This window comes from Primulina tabacum, chromosome 2 (assembly GCF_025594145.1).
Source record: "Primulina tabacum isolate GXHZ01 chromosome 2, ASM2559414v2, whole genome shotgun sequence".
Lineage (NCBI taxonomy): Eukaryota > Viridiplantae > Streptophyta > Magnoliopsida > Lamiales > Gesneriaceae > Primulina > Primulina tabacum.
The window spans coordinates 14,133,877-14,145,716 of record NC_134551.1 but is presented as its reverse complement, the minus strand read 5'-3'; positions in this window follow the sequence as shown (position 1 = coordinate 14,145,716).

Genomic DNA, 11,840 nt, shown 5'->3' with positions numbered 1-11,840 from the left:
AGATTCGGAGGAGACTGGAGGTGCTGGACTATGAGTCAGCGGACCTGGTGGGCGATACGACCCGAGGACCTTATGATTTTTCCGCACATTATGATTTTTTGTTTTGGAGAGGATACGATGAGTTTATACGCTGTTTTATTTTACAGTTGTTGTTAGGATTTTACTCGTTTTTACTCCGGAATATTTTATTGATAATTACTCGTGATGATTTTTAAATGATGTTTTTGAGTAAGAGTGCATGCATGCGATTTTAATTTAATGGTTATTTTCAAAATGAGAGTTATTTAAAAAAAAAATATTTCCACACTTTTAAAACGAGTAGATATTTCAAATTTTCTAGTTGAATACTTAAAATTTTATTTTTAAAGGTTATTCGTGATGCGATCTAAAAACGGAGATCGAGGACTAAAAAATGGAAAATATTTTTATTAAATACATGTTTTTATTTATTTAAAATAAAGTTGATGCTTTGTGGTGATATGTTTTAAAATAAGGAGTTTTTATGTGATTTTATACGTCGAGATGTAATTTTTATTGGTATTCGATTTTCATCGAAAATATGAAACATTTGACAACTCGGCTAATAATTTCACGAAATTTCCTAAAAAAAATAATTTTTAAATGCACTATTAGGATTACTGGTCCTAGTATAGCATACTAATGGGCCCAAGCTTGCACACAAGTTTAATTTATCAAATAATAAGCCAAAAACCCTACCCCATCTATTTAAAACACACGCCTCTCACCCATAAGCCTCACAAGACTCCTAGCACCCTCTAAACACACGAACACACGCATCAACAAGCAAGGAAGGCATCGGTTTTCTTTAGGAATGTAATATCCAAGCTTGGTGAACGGTACGGTTTAAGATTTCGTATGTTTATGGACTATTTGGTTAAGCTTAAATATAGTTTAGATGTTAAGAATTTTGATTTATGATTTAAAGTATTGTTGATATAGATGATGTTTGGTTATAGTGTAGCGTCGTTGCGATTTAATTCATGATAATTTGTATGTTGAGCCAACTGGTATGAGGTATATTGGAGTAGTTAGATAAGACATAGAGGTGCAACTTTCATGTTGAGAGTGTTGCCGAATTATGAGGAGAAGCGACGTTGCGATTCGATTTTAGATGCAAAGTTTATTGTTGGCTTCAGGTGACAGTGCACCCGCACTGAAAAAGATACCGCACCCACGGTGATGGGACAGTATGGTTAGTGCACCCGCGGTATAAAACTTAGTGCACCCGCGGTCGGCTAGTGCACCTGCGGTATAAAAGTTAGTGCACCCGCGGTCGACTGTTTTGGATTTTTTGGATGAGGTGCAGTAGGCGTAGCGCACCCGTGGTGTGTGAACAGTATAAGCGTGTTTTGAGATTTTAAGTGATATAATAGAAGTGTTGGCTCTTATTTCTCTCATTTCTCTCCTCACTTCTCGATTCTTCAGCTCCAAGGAGGCTAGGGTTCTCAATTTCTTCCATTTGTGCCTTTTATTTAAGCTTATTGTTGGATTATTGAAGTGAGAACAAGGTTCTTTTGGGGTTCAAGGAACTAAGGTAAGCTTATGGTTTAGTTATTATTTGGATTTTGATGTTGGGGAGAAATCATGGGTTTGTTGATTATTAAGTCATTGATGGTTCAATACATGGTTTATTGTTGTAGGATTTGTACCTAGAGATTAGATTCAAGCTTTCTATTGGTTGTAAGTGGAATTCATTCCTTGTGCTCACATGAAGTATATGTATTGTATTTCAATGGTTTTAACATGCTATTCCCTTTCACTTGGTTCATGTTATGTGTTGATATACTTTGTTGTATATTAGAGGCAATTGTATGTCTCAATTATGTCAAATAGAATAGAAAAGAGAAGAGTCTTCAAAGTGTTTGTTTTAATGCCAAATAGAGAGTTCAAATTGATTTATTGGATTGATAAAGAGATAGTAAGAGATTGCAAGCAATTAGTTGATCAACGGCCATAGGCTTATATCCCAATAGAGTATCGATTTATATCGATGGGATATAGGTACAGAGACAGAGATACTATTTAAATGTCAATCCACCAGAGAAAAGAGAAATACCATCGTTATTGTTATGCTATACCATGTTATTCATGTTTCAAGAGTTGGATGGTATTTAATGATTTCAAAGTCATGTTTTACAGAGTATGATATGTATCCATTGTTATGTAAGAGTTCCACTTGCTGAGTTTTATACTCATTTCAGTTATTCATGTGATGCAGATAAGAGCGACGAGCCAGGACGTTGATTGGAGCCGGGGTCATATGCATACAAGAGATGGAAGGAAGAAGATATTTTGCTAGCATTTTGACATGATCAAAAATGATATTTTGTATTTTGATGCAACACTTGATTGATCATTTATCTACTTTTGATTGTAAGTATTTTATGTCAAGAAAATTTTAAATCCTTCTTACCTCTAAGTAAATTTTTAATTTTCCGCTGTGTTATTTTATAAAATCGGTTAGAGGTGTTACATTTAGTGGTATCAGAGCAACGTTCTTCGGACCAATGTATATGACTTCGTCTACTTTCAACAGTCCGGGTATGTCTTCTTCTACATCTATTTATTGTTATTGGTTGATATGTATTATGTGAGCACATTGTAGGATTTAATGCCTCCTAAGAGAAAGGCTTCAGAGGGTGAGGATAGCTCCTCATCGAGAGTTGTCGACGAGTTTGGAAAATTACTGAAAGAGCAAGCCAAGGTTCACAGTGAACAGATTCAACAGTTGCTCCGTTTGCAAGGTTCAGGTCAAGGTAGAGGCCAAGGGAGAGGCCAAGTGGTTCAAGCGGTTGGGACTGATGGGACCTTTACTGCCTTTAAGAGGATGGATCCGCCTAAGTTTGCAGATGATGGAAATAAGGAAGGTATGCTCGCCAGTGCAGGTACTTCGCTGGTCCTTCATTTTATTTCATGTCTTGAGGCTAAGAAGTTGTTGTGTAGAGGTTGTGATGGGTTTTTGGCTTCGATTGTTGGTATGGATAGAATTGTGAAGTTGAATATTGATGATATTGATGTTGTGAGAGAGTTCCCTGATGTATTTGAGGATGATGTGCCGGGTTTACAGCCGGACAGAGATGTAGAGTTTGTGATAGATTTAGTCCCCAGGACGGTTCCTATTTCTAAGGCTCCGTACAGAATGGCCCCGACAGAGATGAAAGAATTGAAGACGCAGTTGCAGGATCTATTAGATAAAGGTTTTATACGGCCGAATTCTTCGCCTTGGGGAGCTCCGGTTCTTTTCGTCAAGAAGAAAGATGGGTCTTTGTGGCTGTGCATTGACTACAGAGAAATCAACAAAGTGACGATTAAGAATAAATATCCGTTGCCGAGTATAGACGATCTTTTTGATCAGCTGCAGGGAGCTACAGTGTTTTCGAAGATTGATCTGCGATCTGGCTATTATCAATTGAAAGTTAGGGAGTCTGATATCCCTAAGACGGCGTTCTGGACCAGGTATGGTCATTACGAATTTCTTGTGATGTCGTTTGGTTTGACTAATGCTCCTTCAGTCTTCATGGATCTTATGAACCGAGTGTTCAAGCCGTATTTGGATAGCTTTGTCATTGTTTTCATTGATGATATATTGATTTATTCCAAGACCAGAGAGCTTCATACAGAGCACCTCAGAGTTGTTCTTCAGTTGTTGAGAGAGAAGATGTTGTATGCTAAGTTGAAAAAATGTGAGTTCTGGTTGGAGCAGATTTTTTTCTTAGGCCATGTTGTTTTGAAGGATGGTATAGCTGTTGATCCAGTAAAAATCTAGGCGATACAGAAGTGGCCTATACCTACCACTGTATCAGAGGTACGCAGTTTTCTTGGTTTGGCGGGTTATTATCGTCGTTTTATTTCAGATTTTTCCAAGATTGCCCTGCCGTTAACCAATTTGACGAGGAAGACTGTGAAGTTTGAGTGGTCCAATGAATGCCAAAATGGATTTCAAGAGTTGAAAGATAGGTTGACGATAGCTCCGGTACTTGCATTGCCAAGTGGTTCAGAGGAATTTGTTGTTTTTACCGATGCGTCGAAGAAGGGCCTCGGTGCAGTGCTGATGCAACGTGGAAAGGTTATAGCCTATGCTCCTCGTCAGTTGAAGGACTACGAGAAAAATTATCCTACGCACGATCTGGAATTGGCAGCTGTGGTATTCGCCCTGAAAATCTGGAGACACTATTTATATGGCGAAAAGTGTGAAATTTTCACGGACCACAAGAGTTTAAGGTACTTGTTTTCTCAGAAAGAACTCAATATGCGTCAGAGACGGTGGTTAGAGCTTGTCAAAGATTATGATGTGATGATTAGTTACCACCCAGGGAAGGCGAATGTTGTAGCGGATGCATTGCGCCGTAAGTCAAGTTCTTCTTTGAGTTCTATGATCCAGAGACTGTTGTTGTTAATCTTGCAACGAGAAGAGATAACTTTGGTAGAACTGGGAACCATTGCTTGCTTTTCAGCGTTGATCATTCGAGCTACATTGACGGATAGAATCCGTAGAGAGCAGGCCAATGACGTACAGTTGACAGAGATGAGAGCTAGAGCAGAAGAGAGAGGTAATTCAGAGTTTGGGATGAATAAAGATGGTTTGATGATATTCAGAGGCCGTATTTGTATTCCTACTGGTGATGATATTCGACGAGACGTATTGACAGAGGCACATACCGCGCCATATTCGATACATCCAGGTAGTACCAAGATGTATCAGGATCTTCCTAGACTCTATTGGTGGCAAGGTATGAAGAAGGATATTGCTATGTTTATTTCTCAGTGCCTAACTTGTCAGCAGGTGAAAATCGAACACCAGAAACCTACTGGGACATTGCATTCATTGCCGATTCCTCAATGGAAATGGGAGCACATTACAATGGACTTCGTGATTGGTCTTCCTAGAACGCAGAAAGGCTATAACTCTATTTGGGTTATCGTTGATCGGTTGACCAAGTCAGCGCATTTTCTCCCAGTCAAGACAACGTATTCCATGAACAGGTATGCCAAAGAGTACATAGCAGAGATTGTTAGACTTCATGGTGATCCTGTGTTGATCGTGACCCTAGATTTACTTCAGAGTTTTGGAAGAGTTTGCATAGAGCCTTGGGTACACGGTTAGCCTTTAGTACATCATATCACCCTCAGAGCGACGGTCAATCAGAGAGAGTTATTCAAATTTTAGAGGATATGCTCAGAGCTTGTACTATCGACTATCCTGGCAGCTGGGATTCCAAATTGCCTCTTGTTGAGTTCACGTACAATAACAGCTACCAAGCGACAATTGGCATGGCACCGTATGAAGCACTTTATGGCAGAAAATGTAGATCTCCCTTATATTGGGACGAGATTGGTGAGAGGAAGATGTTGGGTCCATAGTTGGTCCAACAGACAGCTGATGTTGTTGCTGTTATTCGAGAGAGGATGAAGACAGCACAGTCGAGAAAGAAGAGTTATGCTGATGTGAGACGAAGGCCGTTGCAGTTTGAGGTTGGCGATCATGTGTTCTTGAAGATTGCACCTCTTAAAGGTGTGATGCGGTTTAAAAAAAAGGGAAAGTTGAGTCCACGGTTTATAGGCCCATTTGAGATATTGAACAGAGTTGGTGATCGAGCTTACAGGTTAGCCATACCACAAGATCTTGATAGAGTTCATAATATTTTTCATGTCTCCATGCTCAGGAAGTATATTGCGAATCCTTCCCATGTTCTTCGTCACGAGCCATTGGATTTGACGTCGAATTTGACGTACCAAGAGATTCCAGTCCAGATTCTGGATCGCAAAGTTAAAGTATTGAGAAACAAAGAGATTGGCTTTGTTAAAGTCCTTTGGAGAAATCAATTGATTGAAGAAGCCATGTGGGAACCAGAGGATGAGATGAAAGGAAAGTATCCTGAGTAGTTTGCGCAGTGACATCAATTTCGGGGACGAAAATTCCTTCAAGTAGGGGAGATAGTAATATCCAAGCTTGGTGAATGGTACGGTTTAAGATTTCGTATGTTTATGGACTACTTGGTTAAGCTTAAATATAGTTTAGATGTTAAGAATTTCGATTTATGATTTATAGTATTGTTGATATAGATGATGTGTGGTTATAGTGTAGCATCGTTGCGATTTAATTCATGATAATTTGTATGTTGAGCCAACTGGTATGAGGTATATTGGAGTAGTTAGATAAGACATAGAGGTGAAACTTTCATGTTGAGAGTGTTGCCGAATTATGAGGAGAAGCGACGTTACGATTCGATTTTAGATGCAAATTTTATTGTGGGCTTCAGGTGACAGTGCACCCGCACTGAAAAAGATACCGCACCCACGGTGATGGGACAGTATGGTTAGTGCACCCGCGGTATAAAACTTAGTGCACCCGCGGTCGGCTAGTGCACCTGCGGTATAAAAGTTAGTGCACCCGCGGTCGACTGTTTTGGATTTTTTGGATGAGGTGCAGTAGGCGTAGCGCACCCGCGGTGTGTGAACAGTATAAGCGTGCTTTGAGATTTTAAGTGATATAATAGAAGTGTTGGCTCTTATTTCTCTCATTTCTCTCCTCACTTCTCGATTCTTCAGCTCCAAGGAGGCTAGGGTTCTCAATTTCTTCCATTTGTGCCTTTGATTTAAGCTTATTGTTGGATTATTGAAGTGAGAACAAGGTTCTTTTAAGGTTCAAGGAACTAAGGTAAGCTTATGGTTTAGTTATTATTTGGATTTTGATGTTGGGGAGAAATCATGGGTTTGTTGATTATTAAGTCATTGATGGTTCAATACATGGTTTATTGTTGTAGGATTTGTACCAAGAGATTAGATTCAAGCTTTCTATTGGTTGTAAGTGGAATTCATTCCTTGTGCTCACATGAAGTATATGTATTGTATTTCAATGGTTTTAACATGCTATTCCCTTTCACTTGGTTCATGTTATGTGTTGATATACTTTGTTGTATATTAGAGGCAATTGTATGTCTCAATTATGTCAAAGGGAATACAAAAGAGAAGAGTCTTCAAATTGTTTGTTTTAATGCCAAAGAGAGAGTTCAAATTGATTTATTGGATTGATAAAGAGATAGTAAGAGATTGCATGCAATTAGTTGATCAACGACCATAGGCTTATATCCCAACAGAGTATCGATTTATATCGATGGGATATAGGTACAGAGACGGAGATACTATTTAAATGTCAATCCACCAGAGAAAAGAGAAATATCATCGTTATTGTTATGCTATACCATGTTATTCATGTTTCAAGAGTTGGATGGTATTTAATGATTTCAAAGTCATGTTTTACAGAGTATGATATGTATCAATTGTTATGTAAGAGTTCCACTTGCTGAGTTTTATACTCATTTCAGTTATTCATTTGATGCAGATAAGAGCGACGAGCCAGGACGTTGATTGGAGCCGAGGTCATATGCATACAAGAGATGGAAGGAAGAAGATATTTTGCTAGCATTTTGACATGATCAAAATGATATTTTGTATTTTGATGCAACACTTGATTGATCATGTATCTACTTTTGATTGTAAATATTTTATGTCAAGAATATTTTAAATCCTTCTTCCCTCTAAGTAAATTTTTAATTTTCCGCTGTGTTATTTTATAAAATCGGTCAGAGGTGTTACAAGGAAATTCAGCCGAGGGTTTCTCGTTGCCGTTCTTCGCATCGTCAAATTGTTTTCGTGCATTATATACGCAAAGACACGCCATAATTCTTTCTTTTCTCATCTATCACAATCTAATATGTATTTGATTATGATTTGCATGAAAACATATTTTCCTTTCCATTAATTATGTTTTTATGCATAAACATGTGTTTAAAGTATGATTTTTGCATCAAAACTTGTTTTATAATTAAATGATGGGGCTGCCATGATTAGGGATTGTATATGGAATGTTTTTACAAGTCAAGGGTACTAGGATGCACGTGATAGGCTGAACATGAATTGAACCAAGCTGGAACCGAAATAATTATTTTTATTGTTAAGGCGCAGTTTTGAGGGAACCACAGTGCATGGCTCGGATTTGGCTCGACCAGGGCTGGGCTGGGACCTGGTTGGGTCAGTTCCTAGCTAGTCGGCTAGGGAAGAGTCCAAGCGAACAATGACTGTTTCCCAAGCTACCCGAGAGATAACAGCTGCGCAGGAGGGCTCGTGGCTGAGTCATGCTCCCAGGCTAGGTCGGTTAGGGTCCATAGAGAGTTCACGAGAGGCTGGGCATGGTGGTGGCTCGAAGGCAAGGGGTCCTAGTGGGGTTGCGAAGAGTCCTAGTCATGTATGGGTTCTCGGCCGCGTCACTCTTTTGGTGTAGGTAGCTTTGGCGTGAGCTAGGGTCAAGTCCTAAGGGTCTATGGGTCCAGTGGGTCCATAGAGGTTCTTGGAAGAGTTTGGCTCGGGGTGGCTCGGGCTTGGCTCGATGGAATCATGACTTGGGTCGAAGGGCATGCTAGGGTTCGAATTAAGGGTTCTACATGTATAAGGCTTGAACCGTGGGCCCACGAGGGTGGTTAAAGGTTCACAAGAGTAGAATATGAAATAAAAAGTCTGTGTTTAAAATTTGGAAATTTTATATTAAAATTTGAATTAATTCGGGAATTAAGCGCTCTACGAATTAATAATTAAGAAATAATTAGAAAACCTCGAATTTAAGCTAAATAAAAATATCACAAAATTTAGTTAAGATTGAATAATTATTTGGGATGGTCTAGAGTCAAACGAAATAAGAAAAAGTCAAAATCGTGAAATTTTACGTCTCGGGGTAAAACGGTCATTTTACACCTGAAAAAAATAGTAAACGTCATGGCAGTGCTCGGGATACTATAAAATGTGTTAATTTGATTATTTTAAATGTTTATGGAATTTTATGATGAAACGTTAACGCTAAAAGATATGTTGCATGCTTGGTTTAAAAGAAAACAATTATTATATGCATGAATTTTATAAAGTGATGGAAATATGAAATGTTGAAGGAAGTGAAGTAATTGTGACTAATACGATGATACGATGATACTTAAAGTCAATGCTCAGTTGATGGGTGAGAGTGTCGTTGATATCCCCGCCGCCCAATACGTGGTTACATGTAGATGAATCTATCGACCTTTAATACGAATAGGAAAGTCACAATTAACGATCTGAATTCAACGAAAAGGAAAACATATACGTATATGATGATATGGAATATGTTGATATGAAAATATTTATGTTTATGCATGTTCATGAAATGTATATGTTTAGTAAAAGTATTTTCTCTATTGCATGTGATTGTATATGTATTACTTGTTAGAAAGATTATGGTTGGCTGAGTCTTTACACTCACTAGGTGTGATGGATGCATGTTAGTATGATATAAATGTTGATGGAGGTCTTGATGGTTGATCATGCTGGACTGAAAGTGCACATAACTCGAGGACCAATACTAGTTTTCCGCATTTATGATTAAAAGTTTATGTTAAAAATTTTTACGACTTTTATTAAGCTTTTGAGAGGTTTTTGAGAGGATGTTAGAGTTAGCTTTATTTTGAAGTATTGCTCAATTTAAGTTTGGTAAAACGTTTGACTATTTTATGTTTGAATTCTTTCCTTTGAATTTTCAAATATAATTGGTTGTTTTATTTTAAAAATGGTACAAAGTGTGTATATATATCGGCTGATTTAAATGAAAAGAAAAAAATATTTCTAGTATATTTTAAAAAAACGAGTAGTGGACTTTTCAAATATATTCTCCTTCAACCAAATCCATCAGCCCAAATAATTTTCTCCTCCCATCAAGAAAATCCATTAGCTCTTACCTAAGCAAATCCTTCCTTCTGGCATGAAAAAAGGTGATTGAAGGTAAAGATCTGTCTCTTATTCTGATTGTGTTTTAGTAATTTTTAAAATAACTTTAAATGAGTATTAAATTCAATTTATAAAAAAAATGATATTATGATTTTTTCCAAATTTATCGTTTTTATCTGTGAGTAATGAATGAGAGAGTGTTGTTGTTCAACCTACCAACTTATTTAGAATTCTTGAGAGATTTGTGTTGAACCTATATGGTCAGGCAAATAGCGGATCTGTGTTTTCATCAATATGAACCTATTGTTGGTCACATGTCATGCATTTCATGTGTTTGATGATTTGTTTTATTTGTAAAAAGAAATTCAGCCGATTGTGTTTTATTGTTATGATTTTGTTTCGAATAAGTACTTATTTTGACCTACAAAATACCTAATTTGAATTTTCAGATATTTGCTTTTGTCATTAGAATACTAAAATATGTATGAAAATAATTGATTTTCGAGTAGTCAACAAAAATCTAATCACGGTTAGCACTAGCGATCAAATTGATTTTATTGACTATGATTTTGTTTTGATATCGATTTAATAAGAACAATCTTGTGCCATTTTTATGCTTCTCACTTTTTTTCGTGACTTCTCTTACCTTTTATCAAACAATTTTGAAAACTGTTGTTGAATTATTAGGATGATTTTGCAGTTAAATTTTTCTAAAATCAATACCGAAATATTTGGATAATTGTGTTAAAATATAATGTGTATAAAAAAGTTTCTGCTTCAATATTGTCTCAGCACATATATAGCGATTTGGTTCTATTGTGATTTTATTTTATGTAATTTAATTATCTCCATTATTTGAGTCATTATAAAAATTTAAAAATTGTAGAAATCATTTTTTTATGTCCATTGTTTTTTAGCCTAAATCGACAATTTTTAATATTTCAGACATTCCACGATCGATTTATTGATGATGTAAGCCGGATCTGGTAGTGCAATTTTTTCGTTTCTTGGAAGTTGTCGCTACATCGATGGTCTTTATTTGATTTCAATTCCTAATGGCGAAACTCTATTAAACATATTTCAGAGTTTAGGACGAAAATGTGCTGCTATTAATCCTGAATTAACGGTATTGCAATACACAACACCCCATGAGAAGATTGCAGTAATCCTGAACGAAGATGATGATGTCCGAAACATGATAAACCTTCATAGTAGTTTGAAATTAAATATAATCAAATTGAGAGCATTTCCAAAAGATCAGAGCCCGCGCAACATAAATGTCGCGAGGTAACTTTTTTTTTGTTTGCATAGTTGTTTTTGTTTGAATGCAAATTTCAGAATTTGCAAAGTTCATAAATTAGTTTGTGCTTTTTTTTTTATTATTGTGCAGTACCTGACTATTATTTTTCATTATTTATTGGGTATATTAAATAATTAATGATATTTAAAATGTGTTATGTTTTATAGTTCAACTTAAATTAGCTAAAAGAATTTTGATATCTTTCCTAATGTATTGTATTAAAATGGTTTTGTTTGATTTCGATGAGAAGTTTGTTCAGACAGAGGCCACGAGCTTGAAGTTGGCACTTTAACCAATTCTATTGACTCTTGGATTCACTACATACGTGGTGTTGGCCAAACATTTAAAGATGCAGCAGAATTCATGATTCCTCTTAAAAATTATGTTATTGCAAGTAGAAGATCTTTTAGTTACAAGAGAAATGATAGTGATTAGATTTTTTTGTTTGCAGCAAAAAGAATTGTGAGTGGAAATTTTATGCCTCCAAACATAAATTGGACAATTCATTCGGCATAAGAAAGTGCAATCTAAGCCATAGTTGTGGGGATGAAAATTTTCGAACTAGAGGTCACCCTAAAGTTGATCCATCTTGGGTAGCTAACGTTGTGAAGGAGAAGTTAACGGGAAAATCATCATATCGCCCATGTACAATGATGAACGACATTGAAAGAGATTATGGAGTAGAATTTGAGTATCATAAAGTTTGGGCAGGTAAAGAGATGACAATGCATGATATTCATTAAACTGATAAGATGTCGTATTGTAACACCCT